Source organism: Moschus berezovskii, chromosome 17 (assembly GCF_049115385.1).
Source record: "Moschus berezovskii isolate FMDL1 chromosome 17, NW_MosBer_1.0, whole genome shotgun sequence".
Lineage (NCBI taxonomy): Eukaryota > Metazoa > Chordata > Mammalia > Artiodactyla > Moschidae > Moschus > Moschus berezovskii.
The window spans coordinates 52,522,477-52,546,139 of record NC_142476.1 but is presented as its reverse complement, the minus strand read 5'-3'; the positions used below and the strand labels follow the sequence as shown (position 1 = coordinate 52,546,139).

The following is a 23,663-nucleotide window of genomic DNA, read 5'->3' as shown; positions in this document are numbered from 1 at the left end:
ATATGAATATAAATGTCAGTTTCTTATTTTCAATCAGTTTTTATTGCATGCTATTAATATGTTTTCAGTCAATCACATCAGCTCCTTATTTAAAATAGTCAAGCTTCTTTCATCATGATCAGTTCCTTTGTTACATTCCAGAACTATTTCTTTTTCTGTTGTGCTGTGGAGTTATTTACCTACCTGGTTATTTGTAGTCTGCCTCAGTTTTCCAACATGTTGTGTTCATTAAACATTAAAGGGAATTGTAATAAATTGCTTTTTTAAAGCAAGCAATAATGTGATGGCAATTTACATTTTGAATAACATGAATATTTTAGGAGAGTGTGTTTATAGAAAAATTGAAGGAGGGAATATAGCTTTCTATCTTGCTACTAATTTTCAATCACAGTTGACATTTTGGTATATGTTAGTATTTATCCTTACAGTAATCAGTTTAATTCAATCGCTCAGTTGTGTCTAACTCTTTGTGGCCCCATGGACTGCAGCACCTCCCTGTCCATCACCGACTCTGGGAGTATGCTCAAACTCATGTTCTTTGAGTCAGTGATGCCATCCAACTATCTCATCCTCTGTAGTCCCCTTCTCTTCCTGCCTTCGATCTTTCCCAGGATCAGGGTCTTTTCAAATGAGTCAATTCTTTGCATTAGGTGACCAAAGTATTGGAGTTGCAGCTTTAGCATCAGTCCTTCTAATGAATATTCAGGACTGATTTCCTTTAAGATGCACTGGTTGGATCTCTTGCAGTCCAAGGGACTCTCAAGAGTCTTCTCCAACACCATAGTTCAAAAGCATAAATTCTTTGGCATTCAGCTTTCTTTATAGTCCAACTCTCACATCCATACATGACTAAAGGAAAAGCCATAGCTTTGACTAGATGGACCTTTGTTGACAAAGTAATGTCTCTGCTTTTTATATGCTGTCTAGGTTGGTCATAACTTTTCTTCCAAGTAGTAAGCACCTTTTAATTTCATGGCTTCAGTCACCATCTGCAGTAATTTTGGAGACCAAAAAAATAAAGTCTGACACTGTTTCCCCATCTACTTGCCATGAAGTGATGGGACCAGATGCCACGATCTTAGTTTTCTGAATGTTGAGCCTACTTTTTCACTCTCCTCTTTCACTTTCATCAAGTAGTTCTTTAGTTCTTCTTCACTTTCTGCCATAAGGGTGGTGTCACCTGCATATCTGAGGTTATTGATATCTCTCCCAGCAATCTTCATTCCAGCTTGTGCTTCATCCTGCCCAGCTTTTCTCATGATGTACTCTGCATATAAGTTAAATAAGCAGGGTGACAATATACAGCCTTGACATACTCCTTTTCTTATTTGGAATCAGTCTGTTGTTCCATGTCCAGTTCTAACTGTTGCTTCCTGACCTGCATACAGATTTCTCAGGAGGCAGGTCAGGTGGTCTGGTAGTCCCATCTCTTTAAGAAATTTCCACAGTTTGTTGTGATCCACACAGTCAAAGTCTTTGGCATAGTCAATAAAGCATAAGTAGATGGTTTTCTGGAACTCTCTTGCTTTTTTGATGATCCAATGGATGTTAGCAATTTGATCCGCTGGTTACTCTACCTTTTCTAAATCCAGCTTGAACATCTGGAAGTTCATGTTCATGTACTGTTGAAGCCTGGCTTGGAGAATTTTAAGCATTACTTTACTAGAATGTGAGATCAGTGCAATTGTGCGGTAGTTTGAGCAGTCTTTGGCATTGCCTTTCTTTGGGATTGGAATGAAAACCAACCTTTTCCAGTTGTGTGACCACTGCTGAGTTTTCCAAATTTGATGATATATTGAGTGCATTGCTTTCACAGCGTCATCTTTTAGGATTTGAAATAGCTCAACGGAAATTCCATCACCTCCACTAGCCTTGTTCATAGTGATGCTTTCTAAGGCCTACTTGACTTCTCATTCCAGGATGTCTGGCTCTAGGTGAGTGATCACACCATCAGGATCATCTGGGTTGTGAAGATCTTTTTGTACAATTCTTCTGTGTATTCTTGCCTCCTGTTCTTAATATCTTCTGCTTCTCTTAGGTCCATACCATTTCTGCCCTTTATTGAGCCCATCTTTGCATGAAATGTTCCCTTGGTGTCTCTACTTTTGTTGAAGAGATCTCTAGTCTTTCCTGTTCTGTTGTTTTCCTCTGTTTCCTCCATTGATCGCCGAGGGAGGCTTTCTTATCTCTCCTTGCTATTCTTTGGTACTCTGCAATCTTTCCTTTTCTCCTTTGCCTTTCACTTCTCTTCTTTTCTCAGCTATTTGTAAGGCCTCCTCAGACAACCATTTTGCCTTTTGCATTTCTTTCTTTGGGGGGATATTTTTGATTACCACCTCCTGTACAATGTCACAAGCCTCCATCCATAGTTCTTCAGGTGCTCTGTCTATCAGATCTAATCCCTTGAATCTATTTGTCACTTCTACTGGATAATCATAAGGGATTTGATTTAGGTCATACCTGAATGGTCTAGTGGATTTCCCTACTTTCTTCAATTCAAGTCTGAATTTGGCAATAAGGAGTTCATGATCTGAGCCACAGTCAGCTCCAGGTCTTGTTTTTGCTGATTGTATAGAACTTCTCCATCTTTTGCTTCAAAGAACATAATCAATCTGATTTCGGTATTGACCATCTGGTGATGTCCATGTGTAGAGTCTTCTCTTGTGTTGCTGGAAGTGGGTGTTTGTTATGACCAGTGCATTCTCTTGGCAAAACTCTATTAGCCTTTGCCCTGCTCCATTCTTTACTCCAAGGCCAAAATTGCCTGTTACTCCAGGTATCTCTTGACTTCCTACTTTTGCATTTGGGTCCCCTATAATGAAAAGGACATCTTTTTTGGGTCTTAGTTCTAGAAGGTCTTGTAGGTCTTCATAGAACCGTTCAACTTTAGCTTCTTCAACATTACTGGTCAGGGCATAGAGTTGGATTACTGTGATATTGAATGGTTTGCCTTGGAAATGAACAGAGATCATTCTGTCATTTCTGAGATCACATCCAAGTACTGCATTTCAGACTCTTTTGTTGATTATGATGGAGACTCCATTTCTTGTAAGGGATTCTTGCCCACAGTAGTGGTCATCTGAGTTAAATAATGGTCATCTGAATTAACTTCACTCATTCCAGTCCATTTTAGTTCACTGATTCCTAAAATGTCAACATTCGCTCTTACCATCTCTTATCTGACCACTTCCAATTTGCCCTGATTCATAGGCCTAACATTCCAGGTTCTTATGCAATATTGCTCTTTACAGCATCGGACTTACTTCCATCACCAGTCATATCCACAACTGGGTGTTGTTTTTGCTTTAGCTCCATCTCTTCATTCTTTCTGGAGTTATTTCTCCACTGATTTCCGGTAGCATATTAGGCACCTACCAGCCTGGGGAGTTCATCATTCAGTGTCCTATCTTTTTGCTTTTTCATACTGTTCATGGGGTTCTCAAGGCAAGAATACTGAAGTGGCTTGCCATTCCCTTCTCCAGTAGACCACCTTTTGTCTGAACTCTCAACCATTACCCATCCGTCTTGGGTGGCCCTACATGGCATGGCTCATAGTTTCATTGAGATAGACAGGCTGTGGGCCATGTGATCAGATTGGTTAGTTTTCTGTGATTGTGGTTTTCATTCTTTCTGCCCTGATGGAGAAGGGTAAGAGGCTTATGGAAACTTCCTGTTGGGAGAGACTGACTGAGTGGGAAACTGGGTCTTGTTCTGATGGGCAAGGCCATGCTCAGTAAATCTTTAATTCAATTTTCTCTTGATGGGTGGGGCTGTGTTCCCTCCCTGTTAGTTACCTTGGGCCAAACTATGGTGGAGGTAATGAAGATAATGGCGACCTCCTTCAAAAGGTCCCATGCATGCACTGCTACACTCAGTGCCCCCAACCCTGCAGCAGACCACTGCCGACCCACGCCTCTGCCGGAGACTCCTAGACACTCACAGGCAAGTCTGGGTCCATCTCTTGTGGGTTGCTCCTTTCTCCTGGGTCCTGGTTTGTACAAGGTTCTGTTTGTGCCCTCCAAGAGTCTGTTTCCCAGTCCTGTGTATGTTCTGATAGCTCTGTGATGGGGCTAATGGCGACCTCCTCCAAGAGGGCTTATGCCATACCCAAATGCATTGCACCCAGAGCCCTGCCCCTGCGGCAGTCCACTGCTGACCCAAACCTTCACAGGAGACACTCAAACACAGTTCTGTCTCATTCTCTGTGGGGTCACTGGGTCCTGGTATGTACAAAGTTTGTTTGAACACTCTGAGCATCTCTGGTGGGTATGGGGTTTGATTTCTGAATGCAGCTTCGCCCCTTCTACTGTCTTGCTGGAGCTTCTCCTTTGCCCTTGGACATGGGTGTCTCCTCCAAGTTGCTTCAGCATCACATAGCTGCCGCTCCAGTACCTACCATCTTGCTGGAGCTTCTCTGCCCTTGGACATGGGGTATCTCCTCACAGTCACTCCAGTACTGCACAGCTCTCACATTATAGAGTAGGTGTTTGTTCTCAGCTTAATGTCAGATGATTATATCATAATCTATTAACCAGTTTCCTGTTAGCAAATAGGTTGTTTCCCATTGCTTGCTCTTAGACACTGTACTGTTGCCAACATCTTTGTATGCGCTATGAATTAAGGACTATATCTCTGAAATCAGACTACCATGGAGACTATTTTATTCACATACTAATGTTCTAAATTATCAGAGTGTGCTCTGCAAAGTGGAGCAAAATGGAAGAAAGCCTGTTGGCAGTGTGATAGAAGCCTGACTGTAGTTTTCTTATTTGTCACATAAGGAAAATAATCATTTCAGTTCAGTTCAGTTGCTTAGTCATGTCTGACTCTTAGTGACCCCACGGTCTGCAGCATGCCAGGCTTCCCAGTCCTTCACCATCTCCCAGAGCTTGCTCAAACTCAAGTCCATCAAGTTGGTGATGCCATCTCATCCTCTGTCGTCCACTTCTCCTCCTGTCTTCAATCTTTCCCAGGAAAATAATACTTCCCTCAAAGGATTACTGTGTGGATTAAAAGAAATAATACACACAGAGCTCTTAGCACAATTCCTGGCACAGAGTAGTGTTTAGTAAATGTTAGATATTATTTTTTTGAATTCCTAGAAATGGTGTCAAACCGTATGCTTTACTTATTTCAGACCCTTACAAAACTCCATGCTCTGATTTCCTAGAAAGTTAAATCCATGGAAGTAACATCCAAACATAAAAATGTCAGTCAATTCATTCATAGTAGTACTTTATAGAATCTTGAGAACAAAACAATATTTCAACAAATATTTGATTATTTTGTATTTTAATTTTATTATTCTTTAAACCCCTTTATATATGCTTTGCTTTACTTGTTTTCACACCTTCTTTATCCCAGTCATAAGTTCATATTTTTCATATTATGTCAGCCCACTGGTGAGACTCACCTGGGCATTGTCACATTTGCTCTCATCTGTGGACAAAGGGGCAGAGCTTCTCACCCAGTTCTTGGTCCATCATAGACATTCCATACTTGTTGGTTGACTCACTTTTCAAGTGTCTTAGGTGAGAAAAACCTTTGATCACTTCCCTGAATTAAACTTATCTCTTAAAATTGCACACGTGACCAGTCAGAATGGCAGCTATCAAAAAGTCTACAAACAATAAGTGCTGGAGAGGGTGTGGAGAAAAGGGAACCCTCTTACTCTGTTGGTGGGAATACAAACTAGCATAGCCACTATGGAGAAAAGTGTGGAGATTTCTTAAAAAACTGGAAACAGAACTGCCATACAACCCAGCAATCCCACTACTGGGCTTCCACACTGAGGAAACCAGAATTGAAAAGAGACACATGTACCCCAATGTTCACTGCAGCACTGTTTACAATAGCCAGGACATGGAAGCAACCTAGATGTCCATTGGCAGATGCATGGATAAGAAAGCTGTGGTACATATACACAATGGAATATTACTCAGCCGTTAAAAAGAATGCCTTTGAATCAGTTCTAATGAGGTGGATGAAACTGGAGCCTATTATACAGAGTGAAATAAGTCAGAAAGAAAAACACCAACACAGTATACTAACGCATGTATGTGGAATTTAGAAAAATGGTAACAATGACCCTATATGCAAGATAGCAAAAGAGACACAGATGTAAAGAACAGTCTTTTGGACTCTGTGGGAGAAGGTGAGAGTGGAATGATTTGAGAGAATGGCATTGAAACATGTATATTACCATATGTGAAACAGATTGCCAGTCCAGGTTAGATGCATGAGACAGGGTGCTCAGGGGTGGTGCATTGGGATGACCCTGAGGGATGGGATGAGGAGGGAGGTGGGAGGGGGGCTCAGGTTGGGAAACACATGTACACCCATGACTGATTCATGTCAATATATGGGAAAAACCACTTATATGGTAAAACCACAATAAAACCAGCAAAAAACACAATATTGTAAAATATTTAATAGCCTCCAATTAAAATAAATTAATTAATTAAAAAAAACCCAAAAGTAGCAGGCCAATAAAAGAAAAACAAGAAACGAGAGAGGGCTGGGAGGTGGCAATACCAAAGGGTTATGAACAGACTGTTGGGAATGATAAAAATATTACTATCTTGATTTCTAGAGATGGTTTAAAAGATATAAACATTATGTCAAAACTTAATTTGTACACTTTGAACAATGTAGTTTATAAAAAATAATTGCACGTGTGAACCCCTTTCTTCCTCAGGGTGTGCTTTCTGTGAGCAGGCTAGCTCCAAAGTTGAATAGGGGAGAGAATGGGGGAGGGAATGGCCCTGGAACTATACTTCTGTATTTATTCCTCTAGATTTCCCAGTCTGAGAAGTCACCTTCCTCTTCTATGGCTGGAACGAGTGAGGAAACAACAGGTGTGCTATCTTTATCCCCCCACCCCTTGAGGGATTCCTCAGCCTTCCTCCACCTTTTATTCCATTGAGTTTAATCATTAAGTTAGTGGTTAACTAAGGGTGTGGCTAGCCTCCTTTGGGGGAAGAGATCAATAGACTATCAGCCCTGCTACTACTTTCTAGAAGCATCTCCTCCAAAGCTAATCATGGCTTGTCTGGACATCCTCCTCAGACCACTCACTAGTGGTGTTCTGAAATGGGTCTAGATGGCGCATGAATAAAGTTCACTCCAAGGCATGGTTTGTGCTCCAGGTCAGATGTTTCCTCCCTATTTTATTTCCTATTTGAAATTATGTGCAGCCATATTTTTCCCCTAGCCTATCAAAGATTCTTCAGTGATCGCATGATATTGATAATATAAAGCATTACACCCAGTAATAAAATCTCAACAAAATAGATGTGTCCTCCTTGTGACGATGAGCCCCCTTGTACTATGAAATTCTCAGAAATTAAAGTCCAAAGATTACATTTCCAAAGGAATTTGTGAAGTCTGAAATAGCTGTGGAACATCGTATTAAAGTCATCCTGCAATTCTTCCTTTCTGGGTCTCTGTTGCCCAGGTGGAGTTGGTGTTCTTTCAGCAGCTGTACCCTGACCTGACCTCCATAAAATGGGTTGTTCCTTCTGGGCTTTTGAAGTTGAAATAGTGTCTTGTGTTCCTTACTTCATAAATAAAGCAAAGAGAGTACAGAAAAGATAATCCCAGCACCAGCTCCGCCACAACCAAATTTAATAAGACAAATAGACTCTTTAGCCTTTAAAATTATCTCAGGTTACGTTATATTTCTAGATCTTTTTCCTAGATATAGGCATTGATGATAGCAGACTTTCAGAAGTATGAATTAAGAGGGTAGACAGAGAAAATCTTGCTGGTTTTAGCCCTACCCTGCTGTCAATCGATTTTTCTTCTAGTTTGTGAACCTATAAATGTATTGGGGGAGATCTCTCTGTAAGTTAAATATTGCTGCTCTGTGCATAAAGAGGGAAAGCCATCCGCATATTTAGTCCTGGAGAAGAAAGCTTGAAACATTGCTATTTCAAAGTTTAGGACTTTGCAGCCATGGCAGACCCAGTCACCAGGTCATATTTGAGTTATCTTTCTCTCCTGTGAAGCATATTTAAAACGTAATTTTTACTTCCCTTTGGCTTTTGTTTCTCTGTCTGTTGTTATATAATTTTATCTAGAAGCCTTAAGGAGACTTTCTTCTGCTTAGATGATGAAGCCGGAGAAGTTTGAGAACATGTGCTGGGGTGGTGGTGTGGAATTGACTCGTGAGTCTAAATAAGCAACACAGTTAAGAGCAGCTGCCCACAGTTCCCTTCTTGCCCTGGCCTGGGGTAAAGGATGGCACTGAGGGCAGTTAATCTAACCCTTCCTGCATGCATGTGTGCTAAGTTGCGTCAGTAGTGTCAGACCCTATGGACTGTAGCCTGCCAGGCTCCTCTGTCCATGGGATTCTCCAGGCAAGGATACTGGAGTGGGTTGCCTTGTCCTCCTCCAGGGGATCTTCATCTGGGGATCAAACCCATGACTCATATCTCCTGCACTGGCAGGCTGGTTCTTTACCCTAGCTCCATGTGGGAAGTCCCTAACCCTTCCTACTCCCCTCTCTGCCCACAAATGTTAGACTGGCCAAAAAGTTCATTCAGTTTTATGTAAAAAATGAGGACATTTTTCTTTTTCGCCAAGAACTTAATTGAAAAACACATTCACTAGCCGAACTTTTTCGCCAACTCAGTAAACTAAAGCTAGACCCTCGAGTTCTCTGTGATATGTTAATATATATGAACCTCAACTGCAGTACAATTTAAACATAGCAAGTCTAATTCTTCCTCCTGAAGTCTGTCAGGCCTTTATTTAGAAAGACTTTTCTCCATAGAGTTGAATTCTTGCCCCAGGCACACCTGTTTAGGAAAATCTCTGTTGGCCAAATTCAAGGATAAGCAGCCTATGTCCTGAGGAGGCCTGTGTTCTCAAAGGTAGGTCCCTCCTAACTAGTCAGTTGACCTGCCTGGCCTGTGCCCTTGCTGGGCCTCTGCAGTTTTGTACATCCCCCGATGTCAGTCCTCCAGCATGTGAACTACCTTTATAGAAGCAGCTACTCACCTATGGTTAAAGCCTTTTGTAATCTCCCAAGATTGAAATATGAAAGTCTGTGGTTACAACCTCCACATACAGGCTGCAACAGTTAAAAGCCAGCTGCCAAGCTGAGAAAAACTTGTATGGTCTACCATAACTTAAGCCAAGGTCAAAATGCCCTGCTCACAAAGTTCAAGGCCCAAAACTTTTCCACATGTACTGTTTTCTTCCCGTAGTTTTATTCCTTGTCTTGTGTTTTAATTTTATGATCCAGTGTGCCAGACAGATGTTGAAGTCTGAAGTTGTCCCTAACGTACAGATTTTGCCAACCCTGACAGGGCCTGACTTCATGGCATGGAGGAACTAGAACATACAGGCTCACCACTAAGGAGCGGGGTGGGCCACTCCACTCTCCCTCTTCCACTTTCTAAGTATCTGTATTTGGCAAAAGAAGCTTGGGTCATATTTGTAGCAATAAATATTTAAAGATGGTTTGCCTCAAGCCTTACAAATAGGACATGCCCTTTCAGCTCTCAAGGTCCCTTCCAGTCATATATTTATACTCTTGTTTACTTGAACACTCAAGACAGAATTTGATATTCAAACACGAAGAGGCTATAAATGGTTATTGTACCAAATGTTGATGGATTTATTTTGGTAATCTTAAATTTGAATACCAAATTAATGTATTATATCTTTTTCTATGAAGAGACCATAGTCAATCCCATTTGTCTTAACATTCTTTTAAAATTTTATTAGTCTTTGCCTTTTTTTGCTCCTTCAGTTTGTTTTGTTCTATTAATTTCCCTTTAGTATTTATATCTCTTGTGTTTTGACCAGTTTTTCTTAATACTTGTCTTTTCTTGTTTTGTTCCAGTGTTTATCCTTGATTTTGTGATTTTTCTCCCCCTCAATTCTTCTGTGGAAAAGTACATTAGGAGTTTCTCTTTCTTCTTACTTTGAGTTGTTTGTCATTGAGGGGGAAAGTTCATTTGTGACCAATAAGCTTTCCCCCACCCCTTACCCTAGGAGGGGTTGGGATTGGACCAGAGCTTCATAAACATTTTTATGACAACTGCTTGCTGACAGCATTCAGCACTGAACACACTTCCATGGGATTCCTGTGAAGGGATATGGGCCACGTGTACTCACAGCATGGCAACTGTAATTATAATCCTCCTTTTCTTTCCAAGTGAGAAAGCCTATTGTAATTAAAATGACTAATGTCATAGAAAGTAAGAGACACACAGAATGTCACACATAGAGATGTGTGTATGATCACTGCATTGGCAAGATCCCCTGGAGGAGGAAATGGCAGCCCACTGCAGTATTCTTGTCTGGAAATCCCATGGAGCCTTTGCAGATTTAATTTTAGCTGTTATTAGTACCTCATCGGAGAAGACAGTGGCACCCCACTCCAGTACTCTTGCCTGGAAAATCCCATGGACAGAGGAGCCTGGTAGGCTGCAGTCCATGGGGTGGCGAAGAGTCGGACATGACTGAGCGACTTCACTTTCACTTTTCACTTTGCTGCATTGGAGAAGGAAATGGCAAACCACTCCAGTGTTCTTGCCTAGAGAATCCCAGGGATGGGGAGCCTCGTGGGCTGCCGTCTATGGGGTCGCATAGAGTCGGACATGACTGAAGTGACTTAGCAGCAGCAGTACCTCATAATTTCCATAAAGCTCAGTTGACTATATCCATTGGACTAAATGATATTTAAGAATGCTCAAACTACCGCACAATTGCACTCATCTCACACACTAGTAAAGTCATGCTCAAAATTCTCCAAGACAGGCTTCAGCAATATGTGAACCGTGAACTCCCAGATGTTCAAGCAGGTTATAGAAAAGGCAGAGGCACCAGAGATCAAATTGCCAACATCCACTGGATCATGGAGAAAGCAAGAGAGTTCCAGAAAAATATCTATTTTTGCTTCATTGACTATGCCAAAGCCTTTGACGGTGTGGATCACAATAAACTGTGGAAAATTCTGAAAGAGATGGGAATACCAGACCACCTGACCTGCCTCTTGAGAAACCTGTATGCAGATCAGGAAGCAACAGTCAGAACTGTACATGGAACAACAGACTGGTTCCAAATAAGAAAAGGAGTACGTCAAGGCTGTATATTGTCACCTTGCTTATTTCACTTATATGCAGAGTACATCATGAGGAACCCTGGGCTGGAAGAAGCACATGCTGGAATCAAAGTTGCTGGGAGAAATATCAATAACCTCAGATATGCAGATGACACTACCCTTATGGCAGAATGTGAAGAGGAACTCAAAAGCCTCTTGATGAAATTGAAAGAGGAGAGTGAAAAGGTTGGCTTGAAGCTCAACATTCAGAAAACAAAGATCATGGCATCTGGTCCCATCGCTTCATGGGAAATAGATGGAAAAACAGTGGAAACAGTGTCAGACTTTATTTTTTTGGGCTCCAAAATCACTGCAGATGCTGATTGCAGCCATGAAATTAAAAGACGCTTACTCCTTGGAAGGAAAGTTATGAGCAACCTAGATAGTATATTAAAAAGCAGAGACATTACTTTGCCAACCAAGGTCCGTCTAGTCAAGGCTATGGTTTTTCCCGTGGTCATGTATGGATGTGAGAAGAAAGCTGATCGCTGAAGAATTGATGCTTTTGAACTGTGGTGTTGGAGAAGACTCTTGAGAGTCCCTTGTACTGCAAGGAGATCCAACCAGTCCATTCTAAAGGAGATCAATCCTGGGTGTTCATTGGAAGGACTGATGCTAAAGCTGAAACTGCAATACTTTGGCCACCTCATGTGATGAGTTGACTCACTGGAAAAGACTCTGATGCTGGGAAAGGTTGGGGGTGGGAGGAGAAGGGGACAACCAAGAATGTGATGGCTGGATGGCATCACCGACTCTGTGGACATGAGTTTGAGTGAACTCTGGGAGTTGGTGATGGACAGGGAGGCCTGGCGTGCTGTGATTCATGGGGTCGCGGAGAGTCGGAGACGACTGAGCGACTGAACTGAACTGAACTGAAATGATATTTAATAAAATATCCATTTTGCTTATAATGGTCAATATTTCTAGAAATAGTGCATCTTTGACAGGTGAATCCAGTGATGCCAATAAGATCAGGCAATTCATTGCTTCACATCATCTTACATTCTCCAAACTCTATTTTTGCCTTTACCTACATCAGCAGTCCCCAACTTTTTTGGCACCAGGGACTGGTTTCATGGAAGACAATTTTTCCATGGATGTGGGAAGGGAGTGGATGGTTCCAGTGAAAATGGGAGCACTGGGGACCTGCAGATGAAGCTTCTTTTGCTCACTCACACTCACTTCCTGCTGTGCTACCTGGTTCCTAACAGGCCATAAACCATTATTGACCCATGACCTCAGGGTTGGGGACACCTGATCAGTGTAGTACCTGCCTTTTTTGTTGTTGTTTATTTTCTGCCTCTCTATTAGCTCTCTCCTGGCCTCATTTCTCTGCCTGGCTTAAATTAAATGGATAATCACCTAAATTGCTCTCCTGCGGAAAACCTTCAACATCTTTACATCCATAAACTTTGGTCACTAGAACACTGGATCAGTTCCCACTTAGAGACGTTCACTTTTTCTACATCAGGTATGCAGAGCACTTTTAGAGAGGATAATGTAATTGCTGATTGTGGCCCTGCAGTTTATGGTCTTTTTTCTCAGCTTTCAGCCATTATTTTTAAGACCTTGTGTTTTTAGAGAAGTTTTAGGTTTACAACAAAATTGAGAAGCAGGAACGGAGATTTTTTTTCGTATTTCCTCTGTGCTCACACATACATAACCTCCCACATTATCAACATCACTCACCGGAGTGGGACTTTTTTGTTTAACCGAAGATGAACCTACATGGACACATCATAATCACCCAAAGTCCATAGTTTACCTTTGGGTTCACTGTTGGTCTTATACATTCTTTGAGTTTGGAGAAACATATAATGATACATATCCATATAGTGTCAGAGTATAATCAATGCCCTAAAAATTCTATGTCTGTGTATTAGTCACCCAGTCGTGTCTGATCTTAGTGACCCCATGGACTATAGCCTGCCAGGCTCCTCTGTCTGTGGGATTTCCCAGGCAATAACACTGGACTGGGATGCCGTTTTCTTCTCCAGGGGATCCTCCTATGTCTCCCACATTGCAGGCAGATTCTTTACCTCTGACCCCACCAGGGAAGTCCTAAAAACTCTATATACTCTGCATATGTATCTCTCCCTTTTCCCACCCAACCCTTGACAGCTATTGATCTCATGGACTGTAGACTGTCAGTCTCCTCTGCCCATGGGATTGTCAAGGCAAGTTACTGGAGTGGGTTGCTATGCCCTTCTCCAAGGGGGTCTGCTCTATCCAGGGGTTGAACCTGTGTCTCTTATGTATCCTGCATTGGCAGGCTGGTCCTTTACCACTAGTGCCATCTGGGAAGCCCATTGTCTCCATGGTTTTCCCTTTACCAGATGTCATATAGTTGGAATTATACAGAGTATAGGCTTTTCAAATTGACTTCTTTCACTTGGGAATATGCATTTAAGATTTCTACATGTCTTTTTATGACTTGATAGCTAATTTCTTTTTAGTGTTGAATAATATTCCAATATCTGGATGTGCCATGGTTTATTTATCTATTCATCTACTGAAGGACATCTCAGTAATTACCTAGTTTGGCAGTTATGAATAAAGCTGCTATTTTGTTGTCGTTTAGTCACTCAGTCATGTTCAACTCTTTGCGACCCCATGGATTGCATCACGCCAGCCTTCCCTGTCCTTCACCATCTCCCAAATCTTTTTCAAACTCATGTCCATTGAGTCGGTGATGCCATCCAACCATCTCATCCTCTGTCATCCCCTTCTCCTCCTGCCCTCAATCTTTCCCAGCATCAAGGTCTTTTCAAATGAGTCAGTTCTTTGCATCACGTGGCCAAAGTATTGGAGCTTCAGCTTCAACATCAGTTCTTCTAATGAATATTCAGAGTTGATTTCCTTTAGGATTGCCTGGTTTGATCTCCTTGCAGTCCAAGGGACTCTCAAGAGTCTTTACCAACACCATAGTTAAAAAACATCAATTCTTTGGCACTCAGCCTTCTTTATGGTCCAACACTCACATCCATACATGACTACTTGAAAAACCATAGCATTGATTATATGGACCTTTTTCGGCAAAATGATGTCTCTTCTTTTTAATACACTGTCTAGATTTAACATAGTTTTTCTTCCAAGGAGCAAGCATCTTTTAATTTCATTGCTGCAGTCACCATCTGCAGTGATTTTGGAGCCCAAGAAAATAGTCTGTCACTGTTTCCATTGTTATCCCATCTATTTATTTGCCATGAAATGATGGAACCAGATGCCATAGTCTTTGTTTTGAGTGTTGAGTTTTAAGCCAGGTTTTTCACTCTCCTCTTTTACTTTCATCAAGAGGTTCTTTAGTTTCTCTTTGCTTTCTGTCATGAGGGTGGTGTCACCTGCATATCTGAGGTTATTGATATTTCTCTCAGCAATCTAGATTCCAGCTTGTGCTTCATCCAGCCTGGCATTTCATATGATGTACTCTGCATATACGTTAAAGAACCAGGGTGACAATATATAGCCTTGACGTACTCCTTTCCCAGTTTGAAACCAGTCTGTTGTTTCATGTCCAGTTCCAACTGTTGCTTCTTGACCTGCATATAGCAGAAGGCAGGTAATGTGGTCTGGTAGTCCCATCTCTTTAAGAGCTTTCCACAGTTTGTTGTGATCTACACAGTCAAAGCCAGTGGAGCTGATAGAATTCCAGTTGAGCTATTTTAAATCCTAAAAGATGATGCTGTTAAAGTGCTGCACTCAGTATGAGAGCAAATTTGAAAACTCAGCACTGGGCACAGGACTGGAAAGATCAGTTTTCATTCCAATCCCAAAGAAAAGTAGTGCCAAAGAATGTTGAAACTACCTCACAATTGCCCTTGTCCAACACATTAGCAATGTAAGGCTCAAAATTCTCCAAGCTAGACTACAACAGTACATGAACTGAGAACTTCCAGATGTTCAAGCTGGATTTAAAAGAGGAACCAGAGATCAAATTGCCAACATCTTTCAGATTATAGAAAAAGCAAGAGAATTCCAGGAAAAAAACATCTATTTCTGCTTTATTGGCTACACCAAAGCTTTTGACTGTGTGAATCACAACAAACTACAGAAAATTCTTCAAGAGATGAGAATACCAGATTACCTTACCTACCTCCTGAGAAATCTGTACGCAGGCCAAGAAGCAACAGTTAGAACTGGGCATAGAACAACAGACTGGTTCCAAATTGGGAAAGGAGTGATGTCAAGGCTGTATATCATCACCCTGCTTATTTAACTTACATGTAGAGTACATCATTCGAAATGCCGGGCTGAATGAAGCACAAGCTAGAATCAAGATTGCCAGGAGAACTATCAATAACCTCAGATATGCAGATGATACCACCCTTATGGCAGAAAGGGAAGAAGAACTAAAGAGCCTCTTGATGAAAGTGAAAGAGGAGATTGAAAAAGCTGGCTTAAAATTCAACATTGAGAAAACAAAGATCATGGCATCCAGTCCCATCACTTCATGGCAAATAGATGGGGAAACAGTGACAGACTTTATTTCCTTGGGCTCCAAAATCATTGCAGATGGTGACTGGAGCCATGAAATGAAAAGATGCTTGCTCCCTGGAAGAAAAGCTATGACCAACCTAGACAGCATATTAAAAAGCAGAGACATTACTTTGCCGACAAAGGTCTGTCTAGTCAAAGCTATGGTTTTTCCAGTAGTCATGTATGGATGTGGGAGTTGGATCATAAAGAAAACTGAGCGCCAAAGAATTTATGCTTTTGGACTGTGATGTGGGAGAAGACTCTTGAGAGTCCCTTGAACTGAAAGGAGATCAAACCAGTCCATCCTAAAGGAAATCAGTTTTGAATATTCATTGGAAGGACTGATGTTGAAGCTGAAGCTCCAGTACTTTGGCCACCTGATGCTAAGAGCTGAATCATTAGAAAAGACCTTGATGCTTGGAAAGATTTGAAGGCAGGAGGAGAAGGAGATGACAGAGGATGAGATGGTTGGATGGCATCACCGACGCAATGGACATGAATTTGAGCAAGCTCTGGGAGTTGAAGGACAGGGAAGTCTTTTATTCTACAGTCCATGGGTCTCAAAGTGTACGATATTACTGAGTGACTGAACTGAACTGAACTGACACTATGAAATGTTTTAGCGTAGTCAATGAAGCAGAAGTAGATGTTTTTCTGGAATTCTTTTGCTTTTTCTATGATCCAGTGGATGTTGGCAATTTGATCCCTGGTTCCTCTACCTTTTCTAAATCCAGCTTGAACATCTGGGTGTTCTTGGTTGATGTACTGTTGAAGCCTAGCTTGAAGGATTTTGAGCATTACTTTGCTAGCATGTGAAATGAGTGCAACTGTGCCATATTTTAAACATTCTTTGGCATTGCTCTTCTTTGGGATGGGAATGAGAACTGACCTTTTCCAGTCCTGTGGCCACTACTGAGTTTTCCAAAATTGTGGCATATTGAGTGCGGCACTTTCACAGCATCATCTTTTATGATATGAAATAGCTCATCTGGAATTTCTTCACCTCCACTCGCTTTTTTCTTCATGATGCTTTCTAAGGCGCACTTGGCCTCCAAAATGTCTGGCTCTAGGTGAGTGATCACACCATTGTGGTTTTCTGGGTCACTAAGATCTGTTTTGTACAGTTCTGTATATTCTTGCCACCTCTTCTTAATAACTTCTGCTTCTGTGAGGTCCATACCATTTCTGTCCTTTATTGATCTGAGCTGACTGTGGCTCAAATTATGAACTTCTTATTGCAAAATTCAGACTTAAAGAAAGTAGGGAAAACTACTTAGTCATTTAGATGTGACCTAAATCAAATCCCTTATGATTTTATAGTGAAAGTGATAATAGATTCAAAGAATTAGATCTGATAGACATAGTGCCTGAAGAACTATGGATGGAGGTTCATGACATTGTACAAGAGGTAGTAATCAAAACTATCCCCAAGAAAAAGAAATACAAGAAGGCAAAATGGTTGTGTGAGGAGGCCTTACAAATAGCTGGAAAAAGAGAAGCTAAAGTTATGACTAGCCTAGATAGCATATTAAAAAGCAGAGACATTACTTTGCCAACCAAGGTCCATCTAGTCAAGGCTATGGTTTTTCCAGTGGTCATGTATGGATGTGAGAGTTGGACTGTGAAGAAAGCTGATCACCGAAGAATTGATGCTTTTGAACTGTGGTGCTGGAGAAGACTCTTGAGAGTCCCTTGGACTGCAAGGAGATCCAGCCAGTCCATTCTAAAGGAGATCAATCCTGGGTGTTCATTGGAAGGACTTATGCTAAAGCTGAAACTGCAATACTTTGGCCACCTCATGTGACGAGTTGACTCACTGGAAAAGAGTCTGATGCTAGGAGGGATTGGGAGTAGGAGGAATCGGGGACGACCGAGAATGAGATGGCTGGATGGCATCACCGACTCGATGGACATGAGTTTGAGTGAACTCTGGGAGTTGGTGATGGACAGGGAGGCCTGGCGTTCTGTGGTTCACGGGATCACAAAGAGTCGGACATGACTAAGCGACTTAACTGAACTGAACTGAAAGGCAAAGGAGAAAAGGAAAGATATATCCATCTGAATGCAGAGTACCAAAGAATAGCAAGGAGAGATAAGAAAGCCTTCCTAAGTGAACAATGCAAAGAAGTAGAGGAAAGCAATAAAATGGAAAAGACTAGAGATCTCTTCCAGAATATTAGAGATACCAGGGAAGGTTTCATGCAAATATGGGCACAATAAAGGACAGAAATGATGACATGTCATAGTGAGCATGTTTTCATGTGCCTATTTGCCATCTGCATAACTTTGTTGAGGTATGTTAATGTCTTTGGCGTATTTTTTATTGGGTCTTTTGTTTTCTTATTTTCAAGTTTTAAGATTTGTTTGTATATTTTGGATAACAGTACTTTATCAGATATGTTTTTTGCAAGCATTTCCCCCTATTTGTGGCTTGTCTTCTAACACTCTTGATCCTGTTTTTTGCAGAGTAGATATTTTGAACTTTAGTGAAGTTCAGATTACCACTTATTTCTTTCACAGACTGTGTTTTTGGTGTATCTTAAGAGGCATCATCTTACCCAGGGTCATCTAGATTTTCTCCTGTTATCTTCTAGGGGTTTTCAGTGTTGTGTTTTGTCAACCTTTTTTCTTTTCTGTCTTTTAAACTAACTCCAATTATGCTGCCTCTAGTTCAGTTACTGATTGTGCCAGTGCTTAACAGTATGCTCAAGCCTTCTTTCCAACTTCTCATCCTTACTTTCCTGAAGATAATCCAGTCTGTTCTCTTAACAAGAGAAACAGAAAGCTCAACTACAACCTTCCTCAACCTTCTACACTTTTCCATGCAGAGAACCTACATCTACCCTCACTCTTTCAGCCTCCCAAGATCAGGCAGCTTCATTCCTGTTCAAAGACAGCCCCCTCCCTGTTCTCTTCATCTCATCCACTCCCATCTTCTTTGCCTTTACATCAGCTTTTCTATATCTCTTACCCTGTCCTATTATTTCTCCTCAAGCAATAAATGTACTCAATTTTTGCTCATATCAAAAAAGAAAAAAAATCCGCAAATCAAAAAACAATAGCAACCGCAAAAACATGGAAAGCACCTCCTTTGACCCTATGTCTATTCTGGTTTTAACTTGCTTTCCTCCTTCTCTAGAAAGAGCTGTCTGTAGCCGTTGTCTCCATTTTTCAGTTTCAACCCAGTGAACTCTGACTCATCCCACCACCTCACTGCAGCTGGCGTAGCCAAGACACTATGATGTCTGCATTGCACTTTACCTGTCCCTTTCTGTGCTGAATCTGACACTCCCAGCCACACATTCCTTGAAATTCACCTTGCCTTTGGCTTCCTTAATGGTTTTGAACTCTGAATTCCAGATCTTTATAACTGGGCTCACACACATCTTTATTAATCAAAATAGGAACCATTACAATGAACACATTTTTGTCCATGAGAAATAAGTTTGTTTATTCCCATAGCATAAAAATCCATGCTTCGGGATTTGATGAACTCTTGGAAAGCATTTTCCGTGTCCTCCTGGTTGTAAAAACATTTTGCCTGCACAAAGTTGTTAAGATGCTTGAAGAAGTAGTGGTCAGTTGGTGACAGTTCAGGTGAATATGATGGATGAGGCAAAACTTTGTAGCCCTGTTTGTTCAACTTTTGGGTTATTGTGTGTTGCTGTGGAGAATTGGTCCCTTTCTGTTGACCAGTGCTGACTGGGGCATGGCAATTTTTGGTGCAGCTCATCAGTTTACTGAGTATACTTCTCTGATGGACTGGTTTCACAAGGATTCAGAAAGCTGTAGTGGATCAGACAGGCAGGAAACCACCAAACAGTGACCATGACCATTTTTTGGTGCAAGTTTGGCTTTGGAGCTTCTTGGTCCATTCACTGAACTGGTCATCACTGGTTGTCATATAAAATCCATTTTGCATCACATATCCCAATCCGATCAGGACATGGTTGATTGTTGTTGCATAGACTAAGAAAAGATAACACTTCAAAAACACCGATTTTTTTGATTTGCAGTCAGCTCACGAGGCAGTCAGTCTTTTTTCACCTTTCCAATTTGCTTCAAATGCCGAATGACCATAGAAAGGTCAACGTTGGATGATCCTCTCAGCTGGCCGTTGTCAACTTCTGATGGCTGGCCACTATGTTCCTCATCTTCAAGACTCTTGTCTCCTGTGCGAAACTTCTTGAACCACTCTTGCACTGTACATTCCATTAGCAGTTCCTGGGTCAAATGCGTTGTTGACATTGCAAGTTGTCTCCACTGCTTTATGACTCATTTTGAACTTGAATAAGAAAAATGTTCAAATTTGCTTTTTGTCTACCATAATTTCTTTGGTGTAAAATACATATAAACAGCAAGAAGTAATTCATTAGAAAAAACATAAAGCAATAAATATTCATTAAAATGATGTATAACTTAACCACATTTATTCAAGAATATATTCCAATATCAAATGGCAAAATTCAACAATGCAAAATTGAAATTACTTTGGTACCAACCTTATATTTTCCCAAGGATTCCACTGTGAGCCACTACTATTTCACACAGTTTTATCAATGCTTGTCATTTGACTCACAAGTCTAAATGTCCAGTCCTAACATTTCCATTTTGTATCAGAGGTCAGGTCACATCTATTTGTATTTCCCATATGCATGCAAGCTAAGTTGCTTCAGACTTGTCCAGCTCTTTGTGACTCCATGTACTGTAGCCTATCAGGTTCCTCTGTCCATTGGATCCTCCAGGCAAGAATACTGGAGTAGGTTGCCATGCTTTCCTCCAGGGAATCTTCCCGGCCCAGGAGTCAAACCCATGTCTCCTGCATTGGCAGGCAGGTTCTTTATCACTAGTATCACCTGGGAAGCCCATGTGTTTCCTACAGATACTTCATATTCAACATGGCCTTGACTGAATTCACCGTCAACTCCCTCGCTTCTAAAACTTGGTTCTGTTCCTCTACTCCTTCTGATTTGGTAGCCCCATGAGTTTCAGAATCATTCTAGAATAAATAGCACAAGGTCCAGTAAAAATATAATGCAAGTCACATTAATAAAAGATATTTAAGATATGCTGTGTTAAATAAAATCTATTCTTAATATTCATTTCACCTGCCTCATTTTATTTAACACAGTATATCTTAAATATTATCATTTTCACATGTGATACATTTGAAAACATTTAGTGAAATATTTTACATTTCTTTTGTATTAAATTTTCAAAATCCACTGTGCATTTTACACTTATCACACATCTGAGATTAAACTAGTCACTAAGGCTCAATAACCGTATGTGGTTAGTGGCTACTGTACAATGCAGTTCTAGAGTCTTTCTTTTCACTAATCCCCCTTTCAGTCATAAGTCCTACCGATTTTGTCTCCTAGGTTTTTGTCCAGTAGGTTTATTTATTTTTATGCTTTCTTCATCATGATGTTACTTCACACCTTGGTCATTTCTCACCTGGGTTATTTCAGCAGCTTACATAACCTAGTTTGTCTCAGGGAGCATGGAAAATTCGCTGGAATGCAGGAGGATATAATAGAACATCTAAATACATATTTTTAATATAGAAAACAAAAGTTAAGATTTATTAGTATTTAAAATATGTGTGTGTGTGTGTTGATGCCAGTACTGTCACTCTGTGACACAGAGAAGTCAATAACAAAGTTATAAACCTAACAAATAGATTTCTCCCACAAAATAAAAAAATAAAATATTTATTTCATCTTCATATCATACTTTCAAGTTTCTTTGTCTGTTTCTGTGGATGTACACAGTTTAGTAGAACAATGGTCATATATACTTAATAAATTTACATGTATATTTGAAATTTATTTTTATTTTGCGAGTTTTATCTAGAATTTGGGGTCTGTTGAACTGGATTGACTTTGACTTTACCCCCACTTCTCCAGCCTCAATTTCTTCATCCCAACTCATATTTTCAGTGTGAAGTGGCTCTTTTCTATTGTGTTCTTTTTTTGTCCTTCTTTATGAAGAACAAATAAACAGGCAGACAGAACTACTTCTTTGTCTAATTTGAATTCTGTTAGGCTCTTTTGAGCTACCATGTTTCCAAGGAAAGCCTATTAACTATTTACATTTCTTAAGTTGTATCCAGTATCCTTCTCTTACTTAGCATATATCTCTTATTACACTATTATGTTGAAGTTATCTCTTTATGGATCTTCATTCCCTATAAAACTGTAAAATTCTTGAGGGCAGGGTGTAGCATCATCACCTTTCTCATATTGACATATGATAGGTTCTTAGCAAATGTTTGCTGAACTGAATTCATGGTTCTTCTTAATGAAGCCAGCCTGTTCTATCAACAAGTGAAACGATGATTTTCTTATTGCAGTTTGTAGAGTATCTGGAAGACTTCTTTATCCGAGATGCCTGATAAAATGAAATAGTGAATATACTTTCATTGAGTGGGCTATGTTGAGTATGCTGTTTGTAAGCTGTGGTGGTATAGGTAACAGTCTTACTGGGAAATAACCAATTCCTTCTTACTAAAAATTAAATGAGATTATTTACTGTAAGGAAAATGAAATTTTGATTGTATGTATACATGCAGTGGTTTTCAAACTTTAGTATGAAAAAGACTCACCTTGCAAAGTATTAATCTGTAGCTTCCTGGGTTTCATATGTATCTATTCTGATTCATGTGGATTTGTAGTTGTCCCAAGAATCTGTGTTTTTAGAAAGCATCCCAATGATTATTTACCATAACCATTTTATTTTATTAGCTGGTATAAACCATACTTTGAGAAGTATTGTTTCCTTCTTTCTGAAGCAGAGGATAAGAAGGAGTAATTTTAAACAGTCGTACTGCCTTAGTGTGGGCCTGAATGGGGTTCTGTCTGGGGGTCTGTAGAGTTAAAAAGGAAAAAATAGCTGATGCTGTAGTCCGTGGGGTCGCTAAGGGTCGGACACGACTGAGCGACTTCACTTTCACTTTTCACTTTCCACTTTCACACATTGGAGAAGGAAATGGCAACCCACTCCAGTGTTCTTGCCTGGAGAATCCCAGGGACGGGGGAGCCTGGTGGGCTTCTGTCTATGGGGTCGCACAGAGTCGGACACTACTGAAGTGACTTAGCAGCAGCAGCAGCAGCTAGTAGGTACTGAAACAGGGAATCGAGGGTAACTGAGACTGGGAGTGTGGAATGAGTCTTGGAAGATCAATAATGCCCTTGACTTATTTCACAATTTTCCCTAGAATTGGCTTTCCTTCTTCAACAAGAAAACTTAAAAATAAAATGTAAATATAAAAATAAAATCTGATTATTAGGGTATTTCCATTTACCTTTAGGAAGTGACAGTCATTAGTCATTCAGTAAGTAATTTTTAAAAATATTTCAGGATGTCTAGCATAATGAACATGTGGGTATAGGGTGATTTCTTATATTTAGAGTGATATTACAGTTCCATGTAGTATTTCACTTCTGTGACAACAAAAATTATCTAGCATAGAGGAAATGGTAAACTATGCCACATGGAAAACAGAATTTAACTTTGCAACAACCATGAGAAAATAAATAGATCTTCAGTTAAATGCCATTTGTAGATTCTTTCTATCCAAGTTGTTAATGTTTGAAAAGTTAAACACTGTTTAAAGGTTTTTATGATGATTCTGGGTATTCTTTAGCTTAGCAAAACAACCAGAAGTAGATGGATAAATCTGCACCATTAAAAACTTCAAACTTTTAATTTTAGCATATTGTTTCAGCTTTCTCTCCCATTCAGCCTATTTAGAGCTGTTAACAAGGAACTAATTGGTTGGCTTGAGTGTTTTCTTTTCACCATTTGGTGGCCAGTCTCTGGTGGAAATTCTGAGATGCAAAGCAGGCAAACAAATGGGCCAGTGGGCTGGACAGGGATAAGAGACAGTGGGCATGGGGAATCTATTGCTATTCATCCAATCAACTAAATATATTTTAATTGTAGCAGCCGTGCCATAAATAGGCCAGGCACAAGCATTTAATCTGCTGTATTTTATTCCTGTTTCAGTCTCTGTGCTTCTACCATCCCTACGAATCTGCAACTTTGATTTGATTTTGTTCATTTGATG

The 23,663-nt window shown here is 40.4% G+C and overlaps 1 protein-coding gene across 7 annotated transcripts in view; it reads left to right on the top strand.

The window, feature by feature from the left end:
* Positions 1-23,663, top strand: part of DNM3 (dynamin 3) — a 670,947-nt gene that overhangs the window by 339,127 nt on the left and 308,157 nt on the right. The window lies entirely within an intron of this gene.